Source organism: Oncorhynchus gorbuscha, linkage group LG02 (genome assembly GCF_021184085.1).
Source record: "Oncorhynchus gorbuscha isolate QuinsamMale2020 ecotype Even-year linkage group LG02, OgorEven_v1.0, whole genome shotgun sequence".
Taxonomy (NCBI): Eukaryota; Metazoa; Chordata; class Actinopteri; order Salmoniformes; family Salmonidae; genus Oncorhynchus; species Oncorhynchus gorbuscha.
Window position 1 is genome coordinate 95744442 of NC_060174.1, and position 23510 is coordinate 95767951.

The following is a 23510-nucleotide window of genomic DNA, read 5'->3' on the forward strand; positions in this document are numbered from 1 at the left end:
TCCGGACAATCATAACAGGGTGGGAGACGACAGTTTTCGAGACGGGAAGAGGGGAGAAGCCAAGCTGTGACAAATAAGTACATCTTACATTTACGGTAATTTAGCAGAATTTCTTATCCAAGCGATGCATACAATGCATACAGTGCAATCAGAAAGTATTCAGACCCCTTGACTTTCCCCACATTTGATTACATTACAGCCTTATTTTAAAGTGGATTAAATTCAAGAAAATCCTCAGCAATCTACACACAATAACCCATCATGACAAAGTGAAAACGGGTTTATTTATAGAAAGTGTAAAACAGAAAGACCTTATTGACAGAAGTTTTCAGACCATTTGCTATGAGACTCGAAATTGAGCTCAGGTGCATCCTGTTTCCATGGATCATCCTTGAGATGTTTCTAAAACTTGATTGGAGTCCACCTGTGGACATGATTTGGAAAGGCACACACCTGTCTATATAAGGACCCACAGTTGACAGTGCAGGTCAAAGCAAAAACCAAGCCATGAGGTTGAAGGAATTGTCCGTAGAGCGCAGAGGCAGGATTGTGTCGAGGCACAGATCTGGGGAAGGGTACCAAAACATTTATTCAGCATTGAAGGTCCCCAAGAACACAGTGGCCTCCATCATTCTTAAATATAAAAAGTTTGGAACCACCAAGACTCTTTCGAGAGCTGGCCGCCTGGCCAAACTGAGCAATCGGGGGAGAAGGGCCTAGGTCATGGAGGTGACCAAAAAACTGATGGTCCCTCTGACAGAGCTCTAGGGTTCCTCTGTGGAGATTGGAAAACCTTCCAGAAGGACAACCATCTCTGCAGCACTACACCAATCAGGCCATTATGGTAGAGTGGCCAGACGGAAGCCAGTCCTCAGTAAAAGGCACATGGCAGCCCGCTTGGAGCTTGCCAAAAGGCATCTAAAGACTGACCATGGGAAACAAGATTCTCTGGTCTGATGAAACCAAGATTGAACTCTTTGGCCTGAATGCCAAGTGTCACATCTGGAGGAAACCTGGCACCATCCCTACGGTGAAGCATGATGGTGGCAGCATCATGCTGTGTGGATGTTTTCAGCGACAAGGCCTGGGAAGCTAGTCAGGATCAAGGCAAAGATGAATGGAACAAAGCACAGAGAGATCCTTGATGAAAACCTGCTCCCGAGCTCTCAGGCCCTCAGACTGGGGTGAAGGTTCACCTTCCAACAGGACAACGACCCTAAGCACACAGCCAAGACAACACAGAAGTGGCTTCGGGACAAGTCTCTGAATGTGTTTGAGTGGCCCAGCCAGAGTCCGGGCGTAAACCCGATCAAACATCTCTGGAGAGACCTGAAAATAGCTGTGCAGCGACTCTCCCCATCCAACCTGACAGAGCTTGAGAGGATCTGCAGAGAAGAACGGGAGGAACTCCCCAAATAGAGGTGTGCCAAGTTTCTAGCGTCATACCCACGAAGCCTCGAGGCTGTAATCGCTGCCAAAAGTGCTTCTACAAAGGACTGAGTAAAGGGTCTAAATACTTATGTCAACTGTACATTTTCATTCTGGTTCCTTGTGGGAATTGAACCCACACCCCACAAGTGCCATGCTCTACCAACTGAGCCACACAGGACCATAAGTTACTATTAAGCTTTTTTAGAAGCATCATCAAATCACTTCTTAAAATCAACACTATCATGTTGAAATAGCTGTTTATAAGAAGAACGAGCAAAACACCTCCACCAGAGATTGCAATTTGGGTAAAGTTACAGAAATGTTACATTGGTCTTCTAGCACACTAAAGAGCTCAAGCAGGTCAACATCTGAGGCCATTGTTTTCCATGGTCATGGTTTGACTCCAGTAAATGTTATGGTTTTACCCCAGTAGAGGTCATAGTGTGACTCCAGCAGCGGTCACGGTGTGACTCCAGGAGAGGTCATTGTGTTACTCCAGTAGAGGTCATTGTGTAACTCCAGGAGAGGTCATTGTGTTACTCCAGGAGAGGTCATTGTGTTACTCCAGGAGAGATCATTGTGTTACTCCAGGAGAGGGCATTGTGTTACTCCAGGAGAGGTCATTGTGTTACTCCAGGAGAGGTCATTGTGTTACTCCAGGAGAGGGCATTGTGTTACTCCAGGAGAGGTCATTGTGTTACTCCAGGAGAGGTCATCGTGTTACTCCAGTAGAGGTCATTGTGTTACTCCAGTAGAGGTCATTGTGTTACTCCAGTAGAGGTCATTGTGTTACTCCAGAAGAGGTCATTGTGTTACTCCAGGAGAGGTCACGGTGTGACTTCAGTAGAGGTCATGGTGTGTCTCCAGTAGAGGTCATTGTGTTACTCCAGTAGAGGTCACGGTGTGTCTCCAGTAGAGATCATTGTGTTACTCCAGTAGAGGTCATGGTGTTACTCCAGTAGAGGTCATAGTGTGACTCCAATAGAGATCATAGTGTGACTCCAATAGAGGTCATGGTATGACTCCAGTAGAGGTCATTGTGTTACTCCAGTAGAGGTCATGGTATGACTCCAGTAGAGGTCATGGTGTTACTCCAGTAGAGGTCATAGTGTGACTCCAATAGAGATCATAGTGTGACTCCAATAGAGGTCATGGTATGACTCCAGTAGAGGTCATTGTGTTACTCCAGTAGAGGTCATGGTGTGACTCCAGTAGAGTTCATGGTGTTACTCCAGTAGAGGTCAAAGTGTGACTCCAGTTGAGGTCACAGTGTGACTCCAGAAGATGTCATATTGTGACTCCAGCAGAGGTCATCTTGTGACTCCAGTAGAGGTGATATTGTGACTCCAGTAGAGGTCATTGTGTGACTCCAGTAGAGGTCAGTATGTATCCAAAAAGTAGATAGTTCCCCCTCTGTATACACAGTTATACCGTGGACATGATAAATTGTGTCTGATGTCTGCAAAATTAATGAGGGGAAACTAGGGTATTCTCAGTTATGAATTTGATACCCTTATGGGGATTTAGTGTGGTGCGGTTCCTATTCTCAATTAGCTTGAACCATACATTGTACTGCCACAAAATGCTATAATGATAGCTTACAAGTAGACAGTTTATAATAAATTGCCTGATGCTGTCATTTACAATCTAATCAAAGCTATGATTGCACAAGCAATGTGTTGTCATCCCTGACGTAAACACAAGGGAGCAATAGAAACATATTGTCACATAACACAATCAACATGGTTTGACAAGGTTTGTTGGGACCACACCTGGAACCAGGAAGGAAGATTTCTCTTTCTTTCCACACCATAATGAAAGTCCATTCACAAAAGACTCATTTGTTGTCACTGTACAACAATGTGGAGAGTCTTTGTGTGGAAAGTGCTCTTTCTATCAGAAACCCACAAAAGGCCAGACACAATGTGGATGAAAAAGAAAAGGAGACGGGAAAAAGCCCATGGTGAGATTGGGGCATGCTTCCCTCAGTGTAAAACGCTTTCTGTTATCGCAGGTATTTGACTGAACAAAGGCAAGGTGAGACAGGCTCTCCACCAGGTTTGCTCAGGACCCCAAAGGTGATTTAATACTAAGCCTGAATCAGACCCATTTATTGACACACAAGGAAATAGGAGACAGGGAAGGATCTTTATTTGAGCCAGTGTGCTACGACAGGAAATAATCCTGAAGCAACAGGAAATGTGGATTAGAATTAATTGATTTTTTTTGTAGGGGTTGATACATTTTTCAAATAAAAAAATTACAAATTTTAGAAGCCTTTTGAATTCGAATAAACAAAAAAGTTAACATTTCCTTCTATGCAGAAACATTTTCAGTGACAAAAGAGTGATCAAAGTAAGATCCTACATCTGTATAAGGCGATAGTTTCTCTCTTTTTCCTTTATTTTCCACTGCTGCACCGAGCGCCCGAGGCACCTCAATGATGGTGTGGATCCAGGACCCCAAAGAGGAGTCCCAGGTGAGTGCCTGACTGAACATTTCTGTGGAGGACCACAGAAAAGTAAGCAATATTGCTCTTCAAATCAGATAAACTCAAATCCAATTTATTTATAGCTGATATCTCAAAGTGCTGTACAGAAACCCAGCCTACAACCCCAAACAGCAAGCATTGCAGGTGTGGATGCACGGTGGCTAGGAAAAACTACCTAGAAAGACCGGAACCCAGGAAGAAATCTAGAGAGGAACCAGGCCATGAGGGGTGGCCAGTCCTCTTATGGCTGTGCCGGGTGGAGATTATAACAGAACATGGCCAAGATGTTCAAAAGTTCATAGACGACCAGCAGGGTCAAATAATAATAATCACAGTGGTTGTTGAGGGTGCAACAGGTTAGCACCTCAGGTGTAAATGTCAGTTGGCTTGTTATAGCCGTTCATTCAGAGTATCTCTACCGCTCCTGCTGTCTCCAGATAGTTGAAAACAGCAGGTCTGGGATAGGTAGCAGGTCCGGTGAACAGGTCAGGGTTCCATAGTCGCAGGCGGAACAGTTGAAACTGGAGCACCAGCACGGCCAGGTGGACTGGGGACAGCAAGGAGTCATCAGGCCAGGTAGTCCTGAGGCATGGTCCTAGAGTTCAGGTCCTCTGAGAGAGAGAAAGAGAGAAAGAAAGAGAGAGAGAGAGAAAGAAAGAAAGAGAGAATTAGAGAGATACTTAAATTCACACAGGACAACGGATAAGACAAGAGAAATACTCCAGGTATAATAGACTGACCCCAACCCAGACAGGAAGGTCACGTCAGTGACTCAATCCACTCAAGTGACGCACCCCTCCTAGGGACGACATGGAAGAGCACTAGTAAGACAGTGACTCAGTCCCTGTAATAGGGTTAGAGGCAGAGAATCCCAGTGGAGAGAGGGGAACTCTCTACCACTAAATCAAATAGTTACTTATAACTGAGGTGCAGTTGGAAAGACAACACCTCAATACTTCCCTCCAACCTCTGGTTATACAGTGTACAGTATATAGAGTCTTTAAAAAAAATATCCACCTGTCATTTGGCTCCCTGTTGTTTTTGATGACCTATTATAAAGGAAGCGTAATCTACAGTAGATTGCAGCATCTGGAATTCCATCACACATGAAAAAAAGTATTCCTTTGAGCTATGACTTCAAACATTCCATTTGTACTGTTTTGAGTCAATTTAAACTACGAGTCTTGTACGATTAAGTAAGCAACATAAAAGAGTGTTCTCTATACGCACAGTAAAAGCTGCACATCAACGGTGGTTGCATAGATCTGTTGTTGGTATGGACAGGTAAAACATCTATTCAGGTATACCGCAAAGACTGATTTCTTCCCACTCTTCCGATAAAGGTCACCCTTCAAAAATAATTAGTTTGCCTTTCCCAGGGTCTTTGAAATGGCCAGACCAATCAGTGATGGAGGTTCGGTCTGCAATAGCCTATAGATTAGCCAACAACTGAAACATTGGTTTTAATTAGAGTGAGGTTGTAAAGCCTGGAGGGGTGAGGAGGGGAGGGGAGAAGAGAAGAGAAGAGAAGAGAGGAGAGGAGAGGAGAGGAGAGGAGAGGAGAGGAGAGGAGAGGAGAGGAGAGGAGAGGAGAGGAGAGGAGAGGAGAGGAGAGGAGAGGAGAGGAGAGGAGAGGAGAGGAGAGGAGAGGAGAGGAGAGGAGAGGAGAGGAGAGGAGAGGAGAGGAGAGGAGGCTCCTGATTGCAGACCCAGTGTGAGAGGAGGAGCCCCATGTAGAGTGGGACATAAAGTGACCTTGAGGAGATAACTAGCTACTCAGGTCTATAGGAGTCCCCTTTGCCTTTTACAACACAGGTGTATTTTGGTAACCTGAGGATGGTTTTATACCAGTTACTTTAGGTTGCTTTAATACCAGTGTCAATATACTGTACATTTTCCATTAAGATGAGTGTAATAACATGTTACTGCATAATAATTATTCTTTATTATTATCTTTATTCTAATAAAGGTATATTTTATTTAAAGCATTGGGCTTCAAAAGGGTTGCTTATTTTGTCTGTAACATGTGCTTTACCAACACATAGGTATTAAAGCCATTTAACTAGAATCTGAACTAGTCTACATGATGCATTCATTCCCATTCTAAGGGACATACATTTCAGTTTTAATGCAGATAATGCTCTGGAAATGAATTATCACCTGCAGCATCAGCACTCTAGTTCTCTTTGATGGTTAGTAATTCTGTTCTGCTTTTAGTTAAATGTCTGGCCACATTCATTAAGAAGGAAAGGGCAACTATCATGTCGGCTTACAGCTCTAAGAGGGGTCAAAACAGACACATCTTGCTCGCATTCCAAATGGCACCCTATTTCCTATATATTGCACAACTGCTGACCAAAGCCCTATGGCAGTGTATAGGGAACATGGTTCTATTTGGGACACACCCACTGTGGGTCAGTCATGAATGTAAGTAAGTACAGCATCATATAGACTGCTAATAAGCTATACGTTTGTTAATTAATATTTATATTTTGTGTTTTTAAGTTATCATTTCAGTTTTACTTGGTGTTATCACTGTTACACACAGTTTTTTTAAAGACTCTAAACCATTTACTCTTTAGACACCTGAAGTAGGTGCCTCCCTATGGCAACCGCCGTAATGATCATCAATATCTTCCTCAAAGGAAATACCACTCAAAACTATCTTTGGTGTTTTAAAAAATTAGTCCACTGTTGATACAGTCCAGAAATGTTCAGCAATGAACTTTTCAAGCTTTAAAAATACAGAAAACACATCATACAGTATCACGTTCTGAATTTTGATTGCTGACATGTAAAACATTTTAGGACTGCATCAACAGTGGACTAATAAAAAAAAAATGAAAAGATAGTTTTTGGGCGGATTTTTTTCTCTAACAATCTCTATAAACAGTGTATATCTCATCTTAATTCGATCTCAGATGATATAATCATTGGAATGGTCCGTTCTGTCACGCCCTGATCTGTTTCACCTGTTCCTGTGATTGTCTCCACCCCCTCCAGGTGTCACTTATTTCCCCAGTGTATTAATCCGTGGGTTTCCTGGTTCTCTGTGCCAGTTCGTCTTCTATGTTTAGTCAAGTAAATCAGCGTGTTTTCCCTGTACTCCTTTTGCTATTCTCCTTTTTCTAGTCCTGCTGGTTTTGACCCTTACCTGTTTCTGGACTTTGTACCTGACCATTCTGCCTGCCTTGACCACGAGCCTGTCTGCCACTGTGTACCTCCTGGACTCTCATCTGGTTTTTACCTTTTTGCCTGTCCACGACCATTCTACCCCTTTGGATTATTAGATATTGTAAGACTCCAACCATCTGCCTCCTGTGTCTGCATCTGGGTCTCGCCTTGTGCCTTGATAGGAAGAACTGGCCATGACAGACCCAGCAGACTTGGACCAGATCTGTCCCTGCAGGGAGCCACCATTGGGAGACATCAGAAGTTGCTACAGGACCTTTTGGAAGGGCTCTGTTCCTTGACGGAATGCCACCACCATGATTTAAAGGCTATTATGGAGCAAATCAGGGAGTTAGCTCAGAGTCTGCCTGCCACCACTGAATAACCCGAATGACACAGTAATTATTCTCCTATCTGGGGTGAGTTTGTACAGTCTATCCCGGCTCCCCAAGAACCCAACTTACCACCTCTCTTTCTAAGTGCTTCTTATCTAAGTGCTTGCTTATTTCTGAGCTACAGCCATCTTTGTTTCCTTCAGACAGATCGAAGATAGTGTATATTATTACACTGATGTCGGGAAGGGCGCTCTCCTGGGCTACGGCAGTTTGGGAACAACAATCTGTCATCTGGAGGAATTCATGGCAGAAGTGAGAAAGGTATTTGAGTCTGCAGTTGACTTAAGTCAACTCCCATAGTGTGGCAGACTACGCGGTTGATTTTCGCATGCTGCCGAGAGTGCCTGGAATCCGGAGTCTCTTTTTGATATTTTTCTGTCCGGATTATCTGAGGAGTTAAAGGATGAGCTAGCTGCTCTGGAATTGCCGATGGATCTCGACTCCCTTATCAAACTTACCATTAAAATTGCTGGACGCCTAAGGGAAAGCAAGAGTGCGAGGAGCTCTGGTCTAGGGCACACTTGTACACCCGCTATGGCGCGTTCACATCCAAGGGAATCCGGAAGTTTCCGAAGGCAGCTCTTCCGAGAGGATTAGAAGCCACCTGAGCCCTCTCAGGAATCTTGACGGGTGAGTTGGACACCCCTGAGCCTATGCAATTGGGAAGAGCTAGGTTAAGAGTTGGAGAATACATTTTATAGCTACCTGCCCTATTAGGAAACCCTTGTCTCTAGTGGGTAGCAGTGCTATGGTGAGTCAGACTGGGAGTTCCCTAATTCCCATCACCCACACACCCCTTCCTGCTCCTGTGCTATTATTTCTGAGTGCTCATTGACTCTGTGGCTGAATGTCTTATGGATGCCATGATAGCTTCGGAGCTTGGTATTCCCACTCAGCCTCTCTCTGTGCCCATGGATGCTAGGGCACTGGACGGCCGCTCTATAGGGGAAGTCACCCATAGTACTCTGCCCGTTCAATTACGGGTTTCTGGTAACCACAGTGAGACAATACAGTTCCTCTCATTGCATCTCCCCCATGTTCCTGTTGTTTTGGGATTTTCCTGGCTTCAAAAGCACAATCCTGTGATTGATTGGACCACAACCTCCATCCTGGGTTGGAGCCCATTTGGCCATTTCCACTGCCTTCAAGCAGCACAGCCTTCCCCAAGTCATCTTCCTCAGGATGTTAGCATGACTGTGGATATCTCTACTATCCCCGCGGAATACCATGCCCTCCTGGAAGTGTTCAGTAAGGCACGTGCTACCACCTGGTTTGGATATGCGAGGGGGATAAGTGGAGACTTCAACACAGCCAGTGGACATGAGTTCTAGGTCATGCCATTTGGACTCACCAATGCTCTGCTGTTTTCCGGGTTTTGGTCAATAGTGTGCTTCGGGACAAGCTAAACCGGTTCGTGTTTGTGTACCTTGACGTCATCCTGTTTTTTTCCCGATCTGCACAAGAACATGCTCTTCATGTCAGACAGGTCCTTCAGTGACTCCTGGAGAGCCAACTGTTCGTGAAAGCCGAGATGTGAGTTCCACCGCTCTACAATCACCTTTCTGCGATATGTCATTGCTGAGGGCAATGGTGATTGTAGAGCGGTGGAACTCACATCTCGGCTTTTACAGATGGATCCTGGAAAGGTGAAAGTATCTCTTCAGTAGGTCCTATGATTGAGTAGTCTGGTCCAGGAGTGTGAAGGTGAGCAGAAAGGCACTGGCGCAACGAACTGCCTTTGCTGTCTTTGCCTGGCCGGTTCCCCTCTCTCCACTGGGATTCTCTGCCTCTAACCATAATACAGGGGCTGAGTCACTGGCTTATACTGGTGCTCTTCTATGCCGGCCCTAGGAGGGGTGCATCACTTGAGTGGGTTGAGTCACTGACGTAATCTTCCTGTCCAGGTTGTGCCACCCTTGAGTTGTGCCGTGGCGGAGATCTTCGTGGGCTATACTCGGCCTTGTCTCAGAATGGTAAGTTGGTGTTGAAGATATCCCTCTAGTGGTGTGGGGGCTGTGCTTTGGAAAAGTGGGTGGGGTTATATCCTGCCTGTTTGGGCTGTTATATCTGGAGTATTTCTCCTGTCTTATCCGGTGTCCTGTGTGAATTTAAGTATGCTCTCTCTCTCTCTCTCTCTCTCTCTCTCTCTCTCTCTCTCTCTCTCTCTCTCTCTCTCTCTCTCTCTCTCTCTCTCTCTCTCTCTCTCTCTCTCTCTCTCTCTCTCTCTCTCTCTCTCCCATAGGACCTGAGCCCTATGACCATGCCTCAGGACTACCTGGCCTGATGACTCCTTGCTGTTCCCAGTCCACCTGGCCATGCTGCTGCTCCAGTTTCAACTGGTCTGTTTACCGGACGTGCTACCTGTCCCAGACCTGCTGTTTTCAACTCTCTAGAGACAGCAGGAGCGATAGTGATTATCTGAATGATCGGCTATGAAAAGCCAACTGACATTTACTCCTGAGGTGCTGACCTGTGGCACCCTTGACAACCACTATGAACATTTCAACATCTGGGCCATGTTCTGTTATAATCTCCACCCAGCACAGCCAGAAGAGGACTGGCCACCCCTCACAGCCTGGTTCCTCTCTAGGTTTCTTCCTAGGTTCCGGCCTTTCTAGGGAGTTTTTCCTAGCCATCGTGCTTCTACACCTGAATTGCTTGCTGTTTGGGGTTTTAGGCTGGGTTTCTGTACAGCATTTTGTGACATCAGCTGATGTTAGAAGGGCTTTATAAATACATTTGAGTGTGGGCCATTTTGCCCCAGCGATCTACCCAGTACCAGACGTTTCATCCCTGTTCCATCGTCTCAATCCTGCTAAAAGGAACTACGATGTTGGCAACCAAGAACCCCTGGAGGTGAAGATGGCGTGGAGGAGTGGAGGCACTGGCTGGAAGGAGTAGAACAGCCATTCCTGGTCTGGACCGACCGTAAAAACCTGTAATATCTCCATAAAGCCAAGCACCGCAACTCCAGTTAGGGCTGGTGGGCCCTCCTGTTCACCAGATTTAACATCACCATCTCCTACTGCCCAGGGTCAACGAATGTGAACCCTGACACCCTCTCCCGCCTATACAGTTCTTCTGCCACACACTTGACCTCTGTGGATTGGGGTATCGAGAACCTGGTCCGTGAGGCACCACGCTCCCAGCCTGGAACTGAAGGGGGCCCGGCTAACTGGCTGTTTGTCCCTAATCTAGTCCGGGCCTGGAATGGGCTCATTCCTCCAGGCTGACCTGTCATCCAGGGTCCCATCGTACACTAGCCTTCCTCCGACAATGTTTCTAGCAGCCCACATTGGTTCCTGACGTCTCTGCCTTCTTCGCTGCATGCACAATGTGTGCTCAGAACAAGACTCCACATCAAGCTCCTTCTGGCTTCCTTCAGTCACTACCAGTCCCTCATCATCTCTGGTCTCATACATCTCTGGACTTTGTCACTGTGCTCCCTCCGTCTGATGGCAACACTGTCATTCTAATGGTAGTCGACCGGTTCTCCAAGGCCACCAGTTTCGTCCCCCTCACCAAACTACCTTCTGCCAAGGAGATGGCCCAGCTTATGGTGCAGCATGTCTTCCGGATCCATGGACTCCCGGTAGACATGGACTCCAATCAGTGTTCTCGTCTCACTTCTGGAAGGCATTCTGCACCCTTATTGGGTCGTCGGCCAGCCTGGCTTTCGCATTCCATCCCCAATCTAACAGTCGGATTAAACCAACCAAGACCTGGAGACCACCTTAAGGTTCCTGGTCTCAACCAACCCCACTACCTGGAGCTGTCAACTGGTCTGGGTGGAGTATGCCCGGAACACCCTTCACAGTTCTGCCACGGGACTCTCTCCTTTCGAGTGCTCCATGGGGTATCAGCCTCCACTCTTTCCGGAACAAGAGCAGGAGGTCAGCGTACCTTCGGCCCAGGTGTTTGTCTGCCGCTGTTGACGTATCTGGAGAAGAGTCAGGGTGACTATTCTCAAGACCAACTCCAGGTATCATCGACAGCGGACTATTGCCGGGCCCCAGCTCCCCGCTACCGCATTGGGCAGAGGGTATGGCTTTCCCCTCGGGATCTGCCCCTACGGGTAGAGTCCCGCAAAGCTGTCTCCCCGTTCATTTGTCCTTTTCCCTTCTCCAGAGTTCTGAGTTCCACTGCTGTCCATCTTGTGTTACCCCGTACCCTCCGTATTCACCCTACCTTCCATGTGTCACGCTACCTTCCCGTATCTCACTGTTCTTTGTCTTCTGTCTCCAGGCCCATTCCTCCCCCTGGGGTTATTGGTGGCCATCCAGCGTATACGGTGAGACGCCTCATGAATGTTTGACCACAGGGCAGGGGTTTCCAGCACCTGGTTGACTGGGAGGGTTATGGCCTGGAGGAGAGGTGCTGGGTCTGTGCTAAAGACATCTTGGACCCGGCCCTCATCGGCGATTTCCACCGCCGACACCCTGGTTAGCCAGGTATGCGCCCAGGTAGGATGCCAGCTGGGACGCCAGGTTCATGGGGGAGGGGGGGACACTGTCATGCCCTGATCTGTTTCACCTGTTCCTGTGATTTTTCTCCATCCCCTCCAGGTCTGTCACTTATTTTCCTCAGAGTATTTATCCCTGTGTTTCCTGTCTTTCTGTGCCAGTTCGACTCATATGTTTCCATGTCAACCAGCGTTTTTCCCGTTCTCCTGATTTTTGCATTCTCCTTTTTCTAGTCCTCCCGGTTTTGACCCTTGCCTGTTTCTGGACTTTGTACCTCCTGGACTCTGATCTGGGAGCAGTAATGCTCCCCATACAACCTGACAGAGCTTGAGGGGATCTGCAGAGAAGAATGGGAGAAACTCCCCAAATGCAGGTGTGCCAAGCTTGTAGTGTCATATCCAAGAAGACTCGAGGCTGTATTCGCTGCCAAAGGTGCTTCAACAAAGAACTGGGTAAAGGGTCTGAATACTTTCTGAATGCACTGTATGCAGACTGCAGTACAGTCCCATTCATCATCAATGGCCCTGTTGATTCTAGGGCCTAGAATTTTTTTGTGGGGGGATTTTCTGCAGGATTTTTAAACAATGTTGATGAATTATGAAAAAAATGAATAACAGTCCACCCATGAGGCTACTAGGTAATTTGACTGCAGGAAATGGCAACTGCAGTTATTAATGCTGATACAATCCTGAAAATAAGTGTATTTTGTAAATAAGTACACTGAGAAAATGAGAAACCAGTCTCTTCTGTCCTGGGTAAGACTAAGCTGCCCTTTGTGGTACCAGCCAGGTGCATGAAATGCCGTTTCCTTGTCCACCATGCTCTCTCTTCCACTGTTCTCTCTCTCTGGCCAGCTCTCCTCTTCTAAACAAAAGGAATAAAATATGATCTACCCTCAGGTTATCTGCAGACTCTAGCCTGCATCTCACCTGTTTACAGAGCCCATGCATTCACTTTGGCAAATTGCATTTCCTCATCAAATATTTGCTTTATTAATGTTGTCCGGTGGGGTAATTAATCTCCTCAACAAAGGTACCATCTGGCTGACCCAAAAATGCAATTATACTTCCCATTCGGTGATTAAGATGAATTTCTCAGAGAGGGTGCAGAAAATGGCAAAAGGTGTAAAACAGAGAATATAGGGATGAGCCACCCCCTCCCCTCCCCTCCCCCCTCCCCTCCTCCTCTTCACACTCTCCTCTCTTCCAACACCCCCTACACACCTACGCAGTGCAGTTAATGCACAGAGACAACCTCTGTAATGAAAATTAATGTAGCCCCTCAGAATCTTATAGATTTCCTTTATGAGGTCTATTTGTTGGGGGCGTGATTTCCACACGAGCTCTGCATATTTCTTCTCCCTCCCTCGCCTCAAGCCTGATCCATTGAAAACAGTGAAAACATTGAACATTGAAACAGTGGACCACAGGCTAAACAAGGCTAATATCTTGGAACGGCCCTGTCCCATGTCGTTAGAGTTGAGATTTCTCTCAGAGGATGCGTCCTAAATGGCACCCTCTTCCCTAAGTAGTGCACTATTATTATTATTTTTTACCAGAAGCCTCATAGGGCTTTGGTCAAAAGCAGTGCACTATACAGAAAATAAGGTTCCATTTGAGATGTAGCCTCTCTCTTGTCCTCCACTTTAGTCTGTTCCTAAACAGCTGAAGAAGATCTACTCAGGCTTTACTGTGTTTCCAGTTTATCAGCTCTTTATCTAAATAATACAGGCTCATTTTGGTATAGTGAAAGTAAAGACAAATAGACTAAAGACAAATAATAATTAACTCAGACATGTATTGATAAAAGGCTTTGAGGTGTTGAGTGGGTACAAACTGCAGTACATTGGACACGTGACAAAGACCTGACATGATGTAACGCCATTAAATAACTATATGTTAAAAGTCTAGCATGATTACAATGATCATAATTCAAAAACAGATCCTAATGCAAAGTGATTGCAGGAATTAGCTTTCAATAATTAATTAATCAGCCTGTATGGTCCTGATGAAATCCCTGATTGTGAATGCCAGTAGTTGGGAGGCATCCGATTAACAGATCTCATAGTCACTGGAGCCCTGCCAGGGGAAACATCTATGCAGTTACTACATGCACAAGTAGCCTTCTGGTGTCTGAACTAAGCAGAACAGCTCATAGGATCTCTCCAGAAGACTCCTTAATAATTGACCTCTAACAAATCATTCATAAGGCAATTGGATTCCCAGTTGCCTTGCAAAATGTACCACCATTCAACATAACGTCGAATCCATTTGCTATTGTTATCATTCCTCTTCGTTCTCCCTTGGCGGGTCCAGATAGTGACTAGCAGCAGCACTACACCACTGTAACCTGGGTTTGAACCTGCTGGGAGGAGGCCTGTTCTGCTCAGCTGCTGTTCAGAGAAGAGATGCAGGCAGTGGAGATGCATCGTTCAGACAGAGGGACCCGGGTGTGTCACACATACACACACTCCGAGTCATCCAGCTGTGATGGTAATGGGAGCAGACAGATGTCTCAGACAGCTGCTGCTAATGGTTCACCCATACTGGGAGGAAGCTGACCTGGGCATTGGTTCTCTCTCTCTCTCTCTCATTCGCTCACCCTCTCTCTCGTTTGCTCTCTCTCTCTCTCTTTCTCTCTCTCTCTCAATTCAATTCAATTCAATTCAAGGGGCTTTATTGGCATGGCAAACACATGTTAACATTGCCGAAGCAAGTGAAGTAGATAATATACAAAAGTGAAATAAACAATACAAATTAACAGTAAACATTACACTCACAGAAGTTCCAAAAGAATAATGACATTACAGATGTCGTATTATGTATATATACAGTCATGGCCAAAAGTTTTGAGAATTATATAAATTTGAATTTTCATAAAGTCTGCTGCCTCAGTTTGTATGATGGCAATTTGCATATACTCCAGAATGATGAATTGCAATTAATAGTCCCTCTTTGCCATGCAAATGAACTGAATTAACTGAAAAAACATTTCCACTGCATTTCAGCCCTGCCACAAAAGGACCAGCTGACGTCATGTCAGTGATTCTCTCGTTAACATAGGTGTCAGTGTTGACGAGGACAAGGCTGGAGATCACTCTGTCATGCTGATTGAGTTTGAATAACAGACTGGAAGCTTCAAAATGAGGGTGGTGCTTGGAATCATTGTTCTTCCTCTGTCGACCATAGTTACCTGCAAGGAAACACGTGCCATCATCATTGCTTTGCACAAAAAGGGCTTCACAGGCAAGGATATTGCTGCCAGTAAGATTGCACCTAAGTCAACCATTTATCGGCTCATCAAGAACTTCAAGGAGAGAGGTTCAATTGTTGTGAAGAAGGCTTCAGGGCGCCCAAGAAAGTCCAGCAAACGGTAGGACCGTCTCCTAAAGTTGATTCAGCTGCGGGATCGGGGCACCACCAGTACAGAGCTTGCTCAGGAATGGCAGCAGGCAGGTGTTAGTGCGAAGACTTTTGGGGATGGCCTGGTGTCAAGAAGGGCAGCAAAGAAGCCGCTTCTTTTCAGGAAAAATATAAAGGACAGACTGATATTCTGCATAAGGTACAGGGATTGGACTGCTAAGGACTGGGGTAAAGTCATTTTCCCTGGTGAATCCCCTTTCTGATTGTTTGGTGCATCCGGAAAAAAGCTTGTCCGAAGAAGACAAGGTGAGCGCTACCATCAGTCTTGTGTCATGTCAACAGTTAAGAATCTTGAGACCATTCATGTGTGGGGTTGCTTCTCAGCCAAGGGAGTGGGCTCACTCACAATTTTCCCTGAGAACACAGCCATGAATAAAGAATGATACCAACACATCCTCCGAGAGCAACTTCTCCCAACCATCCAGGAACAGTTTCGTGACAAACAATGCATTTTCCAGCATGATGGAGCACCTTGCCATAACGCAAAAGTGATAACTAAGTGGCTTCGGGAACAAAACATCAATATTTTGGCTCCATGGTCAGGAAACTCACCAAACCTTAATCCCATTGAGAACTTGTGGTCAATCCTCAAGAGGCAAACAAAACCCCACAAATTCTGACAAACTCCAAGCATTGATTATGCAAGAATGGGCTGCCATCAGTCAGGATGTGGCTCAGAAGTTAATTGGCAGCATGCGATGGTGGATTGCAGAGGTCTTGAAAAGACCAACTTCATGTAATTTTCAATAAAAGCCTTTGACACTTATGAAATGCTTGTAATTATACTTCAATATTCCATAGTAACATCTGACAAAAATATCTAAAGACACTGAAGCAGCAAACTTTGCGGAAATTAATATTTGTGTCATTCTCAAAACTTTTGGCCACGACTGTACAGTGTTGTAACGATGTGCAAATGGTTTTAAGTACAAAATGGAAAATAAATAAACGTAAATACGGGTTGTATTTACAATGGTGTTTGTTCTTCACTGGTTGCCCTTTTCTTGCGGCAACACACATCTTGCTGCTTTGATGGCACAATGTGGTATTTCACCCAGTAGATATGGGAGTTTATCAAAATTAAAAACATGTGTCTCTAATATGGTCATACATTTGGCAAGAGGTTAGGAAGTGCAGCTCTTTTTCCAACTCATTTTGTGGGCAGCGTGCACATAGCCTGTCTTCTCTTGAGAGCCAGGGCTGCCTCCAGTGGCCTTTCTCAATAGCAAGGTTATGCTCACTGAGTCTGTACATAGTCAAAGCTTTCCTTAAATTTGGGCCAGTCACAGTGGTCAGGTATTCTGCCACTGTGTACTCTCTGTTTAGGGACAAATAGCATTCTAGTTTGCTATGTTTTTTTGTTAATTGAGTAATTATCTTTTTGTTTTCTCATGATCTTGGTTGGGTCTAATTTGGGTCTAAGTTTTGCTGTCCTGGGGCTCTGTGTCTGTTTGTGTTTGTGAACAGAGCCCAAGGACCATCTTGCTTAGGGGACTCTTCTCCAGGTTCATCTCTCTGTAGGTGATGGCTTTGTTATGGAAGGTTTGCGAACCGCTTCCTTTTATGTGGTTGTAGAATTTAACTTATCTTTTCTGGATTTTGATAATTAGCGGGTATCGGCCTAATTCTGCTCTGCATGCATTATTTGGTGTTTTACATTTTACACTGAGGATATTTTTGCAGAATTCTGTATGTTGAGTCTCAATATGTTGTTTGTCCCATTTTGTGAATTCTTGGTTGGTGAGCAGACCCCAGACCTCACTACCATAAAGGGCAATGGGTTCTATAACTGATTCAAGTATTTTTAGCCAGATTCTAATTGGTATGTAGAATTCTATGTTCCTTTTGATGGCATAGAATGCCCTTATTACCTTGTCTCTCAGATCATTCACAGCTTTGTGGAAGTTACCTGTGGTGCTGATGTTTAGGCCAAGGTATGTATAGTTTTTTGTGTGTTCTAGGGCAACAGTGTCTAGACGGAATTTGCATGTGTGGTCCTAGCGACTGGCCCTTTTTTGGTACACCATTCTTTTGGTCTTACTGATATTTACTGTCAGGGCCCAGGTCTGGCAGAATCTGTGCAGAAGATCTAGATGCTGCTGTATGCCCTCCTTGGTTTGTGACAGGAGTACCAGATCATCAGCAAACATTTGAACATTTGTCTTCAGATTCTAGGAGGGTGAAGCCGGGTGCTGCAGACTGTTCTAATGCCCTCGCCAATTTGTTGATATATATGTTGAAGAGGGTGGGGCTTAATCTGCCTTCCAGTCTCACCCCACGGCCCTGTGGGAAGAAATGTGTATTTTAGCCTATTTTTAACTGCACACTTGTTGTTTGTGTACATGGATTTTATAATGTCATATGTTTTTCCCCCAACACCACTTTCCATCAATTTGTATAGCGGACCCTCATGCCAAATTGAGTCGAAGTCTTTTTTGAAATCAACAAAGCATTAGAAGACTTTGCCTTTGTCTCGTTTTTTTGGGGTCAATTAGGGTGTGCAGTGTAAATACATGGTCTGTTGTACAATCATTTGGTAAAAAGACAGTTTCACATTTGCTTAGTACATCGTTTTCACTGAGGAAATGTACAAGTCTGCTGTTAATGATAATGCAGAGGATTTTCCCAAGGTTGCTGTTGACGCTTATTGGTGTCAAATTTGTCTCCACTTTTGTGGATTGTGGTGATCAGTCCTTGGTTCCAAATAAGATTTGTATTTGATCATGTATATGTTTTTGCTGTTTGTTCTTTGTTAAAGAGCCAAAAAGATTGGAGAAGTGGTTTACCCATACAGCTCCATTTTCGATAGATAATTCTTTGTGTTGTTGTTTTTTTAGTGTTTACCAATTTTCCCAGAAGTGGTTAGAGTCTATGGATTCTTCAATTACATTGAGCTGATTTCTGACGTGCTGTTCCTTCTTTTTCCACAGTGTATAGTGAAGGCATAGACTCAGGTTTTCTGGGTCTCTATGTTTTTGGTTGGACAGGTTTCTCAATTTCTTTCTTAGGTTTTTACATTCTTAAGTAATCATCACACTTCTCTTCTCCATATCGTTCCTGAGTAATCATCAAACTTCTCTTCTCCATATCATTCCTAAGTAATCATCACACTTCTCTTCTCCGTATCATTCCTGAGTAATCATCACACTTCTCTTCTCCGTATCATTCCTGAGTAATCATCACTGAGAGGAAGGTCATTTCATTTTCATTTCCTTTCCTTTTAAGATAATGTTTATGATGTTTGCTACAAGCGATGGAGAAATTACTGTCCTTCTCAAGATGACTGCCTCACAAACATTTCATTCATTTCATCTAATACATTTGCTTCTTTCTTATCTCGCCAGCCTGCGTGCGTTGGTACCACTCATTTGTCAGCCTCCCCGATTTAATTCGGACATTATCTATGGTGAGAATTGTCATCGGTCTTCCTCTCCAATGCTGTTGATTACAGTGTTTTACTGTCATTATGACCGTGTTTAGGGAGATGAGTAGAGTGGTTTGAATTAGTAATGAAAGGTCATTTTCTCTTGTCTGGAGCGATATGGACAGAGGACAGTGCTTTGGGGAAATTATAGTTAAAACTGATAGATACACTGACACTGTTGGAGCTGCAGCAGAATTTGGGAGGTCACCAGCATTGTAAATCATGCAGTAATAGAATTAGGTGGTGGCATATATAGAAGTCCAGACATGTGGCCTTACAAATCTTAAACAATATATGCTGCAGCCAATATCTTATCAATGCCAACTTCACTCTTACATTTTGCTATTATGGCACAAAATAATGATAGTCCCTCCCTGTAAAATCGAGGCAGATCATCCAACGATGGACTTTCTCTCACATGGCTAGTTCTGAATTACCTGCCAGGGACTGTAGCGGTATTAAACACCTTTTAGGTCATGGTCAGTGGTTATCTTTGCATTCATAATGACTATTAACGTGGCCTGAAGTGAATGGTGGAACAATCCAATTCAGAGGTCTGAAATGACTTTTACCAAGGGGCCTTATATTGATAGTGGGCAATTTAACATCTCATTCAATTCAACAGAAGTGGTCTATTGAATATAAGGGTGGGAATTACAGGCTGGTTCCTATACCTTACACTCACATAGTCGTTTGTAATATCACTCATCCCCGAGTCCCCGGACAACCCACATGTAGGGGATGTGCCCTTAGGAAACTCCTTTGTTCAGGATAATATGTTTTTAAAGGCTTTCCCATTCAATAGGCCGACAACAGAGATCTATTCCGCCCAAGTCCTTTAACTCCTCACCAATGACACAATAACCCTTTTTCATAAATCAGAGAGGCCTGCGGCAAGTTAACAAACAGATTACTGACCATTTCGAATCCCACCATACCTTCTCCGCTATGCAATCTGGTTTCAGAGCTGGTCATGGGTGCACCTCAGCCACGCTCAAGGTTCTAAATGACATCATAGCTGCCATCGATAAGAGACTTTACTGTGCAGCCGTATTCTTCGACCTGGCCAAGGCTTTCGACTCTGTCAATCACAACGTTCTTATTGGCAGACTCGACAGCCAACTACTTATCTGATAGAGTTCAGTGTGTCAAATCGGATGGCCTGTTGTCTGGACCTCTGACAGTCTCTATGGGTGTGCCACAGGGTTCAATTCTCGGGCCGACTCTCTTTTCTGTATACATCAATGATGTTGCTCTTGCTGCTGGTGATTCTCTGATCCACCTCCACGCAGATGACACCATTCGGTATACTTCTGAACCCTCCTTGGACACTGTGTTAACTAATCTCCAGACGAGCTTCAATGCCATACAACTCTCCTTCCGTGGCCTCCAACTGCTCTTAAACGCAAGTAAAACTAAATGCATGCTTTTCAATCGATCGCTGCTCGCACCTGCTTGCCCGTCCAGCATCAGTACTCTGGACAGCTCTGACATAGAATACGTGGACAACTACAAATACCTGGGTGTCTGGTTAGACTGTAAATTCTCCTTCCAGACTCACATTAAGCATCTCCAATCCAAAATTAAATCTAGAATCGGCTTCCTATATCGCAACAAAGGATCCTTCACTCATGCTGCCAAACATACCCTTGTAAAACTGACCATCCTACCGATCCTCGACTTCGGTGATGTCATCTATAAAATTGCCCCCAATACTCTACTCAACAAACTGGATGCAGTCTATCACAGTGCCATCCGTTTTGTCACCAATGCCCCATACACTACTCACCATTGCGACCTGTACGCTTTCGTTGGTTGGCCCTTGCTTCATACTCGTCGCCAAACCCACTGGCTACAGGTTATCTGCAAGTCTCTGCTAGGTAAAGCCCCGCCTTATCTCAGCTCACTGGTCACCATAGCAGCACCCACTCGTAGCACGTGCTCCAGCAGGTATATCTCACTGGTCACCCCCAAAGCCAATTCCTCCTTTGGTCGTCTTTCCTTCCAGTTCGCTGCTGCCCATGACTGGAACGAATTGCAAAAATCTCTGAAGCTGGAGACTCACGTCTCCCTCACTAGCTTTAAGCACCAGCTGTCAGAGCAGTTTACAAATCACTGCACCTGTACTTAGTCTATCAGTAAACAGTCCATCTATCTACCTACCTCATTCCCATACGGGTATTTATTTATTTATTTTGCTCCTTTGCACCCCAGTATCTCTACCTGCACATTCATCTTCTGCCGATCTACCATTCCAGTGTTTAATTGTTATATTGTAATTACTTCGCCACCATGGCCTATTTATTTCCTTAATTACCTCATTTGCACTCACTGTATATATACTTTTTGTTTTCTTTATAATTGACTTGTTCTCAACTAGCCTACCTGATTAAATAAAGGTGACATAAAAAATATACAAAATATTCTGCTTTTAATTTTACCACAGCGTTTGCTGACATCCTGGTCCTTTTCATATATTTTACTCCTTTTAATTTCACCAGCAATAATAGGATTTGATAGTTACACAAGTCATGTTAATACGCTACAGTTCCCTAAGCTCATTTTAAGAATCTATAAAAAATGTGCTTATCTCCCGTAAACATTTTCTGCCTCCCAACAATCATGACTCGATGAGAGTAAGTGCAGGGGTCACAGATAGATTTGTTTATTCTGTTTTGATTTTGTATTTAATAAAATTCATATTTCCAAAAATCTCTTTTACTGAATCAATAAAGAAAATACACTTGTGTGATCCATTCTCAAAGCATACATTACACTCAAATCTGAACCCTCCAATTGCTTTCATGTTTTTTGAAATGTTTTTCAAATGGACTGACATTGGAACAACCAGTCCTTTCCTTTATTGTAGGCCTATAACTTCATTAATGTCAAGTGCAAACTTCCTCATTTTGAAGCCCCCTTCAAGAAGCGAGACCTCTTCATTCTTATGGCCCACAACATGCATCCCACTGATACACATGTCCTTGGTTTGCATCTCAAATGGCACCCTACTCCCTTTATAGTGAACTACTTTTGACCAGGGCCTATAGTCAGAAATGGGATGCAGCCCTTGTTGCCTACATGTACACGTCTGTCTGTACAGCACGGCATAATTTCTTAATGCTATACACCCACGTGCCTGTAGGCTGTCTAGCAAATTCTCCTCATCTCAACCACATCAGTGTAGCACACCATTCTCAGCTCCCCTGCCTGCGAATGGCTGACCTTTCCTTCTGTCTTTCCCCCATCAGCCAAAATGTGGCCTCATTAATAGTTAATGGTCCCACCTTCATCCTGTTTGTTCCATTGATTTCCGTCCTTCTTTTAACTCTCCATTCTGGGTTGGGTCTTGCGCTGTACACTCATTTACCCAGGTGACCTTATATTAACCCTGCTCGGTTGTCTTCTGTCTTCCCTCTCCTCTCTCTCTCTCTCTCTCTCTCTCTTATCTCTCCCTCATCTTTCTCCCTTGTCTCTCTCCCCCTTGTCTCTCTCTCGCTTCTCTCCCTCTCCTCTCTCTCTTCTCTCTCCCTCTTTTCTCTCTCTCCTCCCTCCCTCGCCTCTCTCTTCTCTCCCCTCTCTTCATGTGGTAATATTTGAGGAAGCAGGTAATAGACTGGTGGTAAAACAAAAGGAAGAGGCTTCAGGGCAAGCGCTTTATGAGCCACAAATAATGGAGGTTGGAGGAAGGAGGAAAAATCCGGAGCTTCGAAGCGGATAGTGCTGAGGCTGTAGGACAGGAAATCAATTAATTTCACCTTCAAGTATGGATACTAAGAGCAATTTAGAATTTCATGTTCCTTATGGACGTAAAATAGCAACATCATTAGATGTGCTGATTGTAATAGCCATTGTTTGATTCACCAAAAAAGGAAGTACCGACTTAATTTACAGCAACTTGATCCACAACCATGTATGACAGAACTGGAAAAATATACAATGAATATACAAAACATTGAGGACACCTTCCTAATATTGAGTTGCACCTTCTTAATATTGAGTTGCACCTTCTTAATATTGAGCTGGTCATGGGTGCACCCCCTATAACAAGATGTCGAAAGCGTTCCACAGGGATGTTGACTCCAATGTTTCCCACAGTTTTATCAAGTTGGCTGGATGTCCATTAGGGTGGTGGACCATTCTTGATACACAGGGGAAACTGTTGAGCGTGAAAAACCGAGCAGCGTTGCAGTTCTTGACACAAGCCAGCACCTATTACCAAACCCCGTTCAAAGGCACTTGAATATTGTGTCTTGCCCATTCACCCTCTGAATGGCATACACACACAATCCATATCTCAATTGTCTCAAGGCATAAAAATCATTCCTTAAACTGTCACCTCATCAATAAGGGACTATAGGTTTCACCTGGATTCACCTGGTCTGTCATGTCATGGAAAGAGCAGGTGCTCCAAATAGTTTGTGCACTCATTATATATCAGGCTACAGAAAACATATTATGTGATGCAAGGGACCTTTTTTATTTTCAAAGGACAGAAGTAGTGTGTGTGTGTGTTTATGTGTCCTACCAAGTGACAACAGTAATGGTCCCCCTTCAGACAAGCAGCCATTATTTTTGCTGAGAGGCTTGTTGAAAAGCATCTCTCAGCTGGGGAACTGGCACCACTGTCATTTCACAGCCCTTCGTGCAGAGGCCTCTACAGGGGATTATATAGAGGGTGGCAGTGGTAAACCATCATGATCACACCCATTA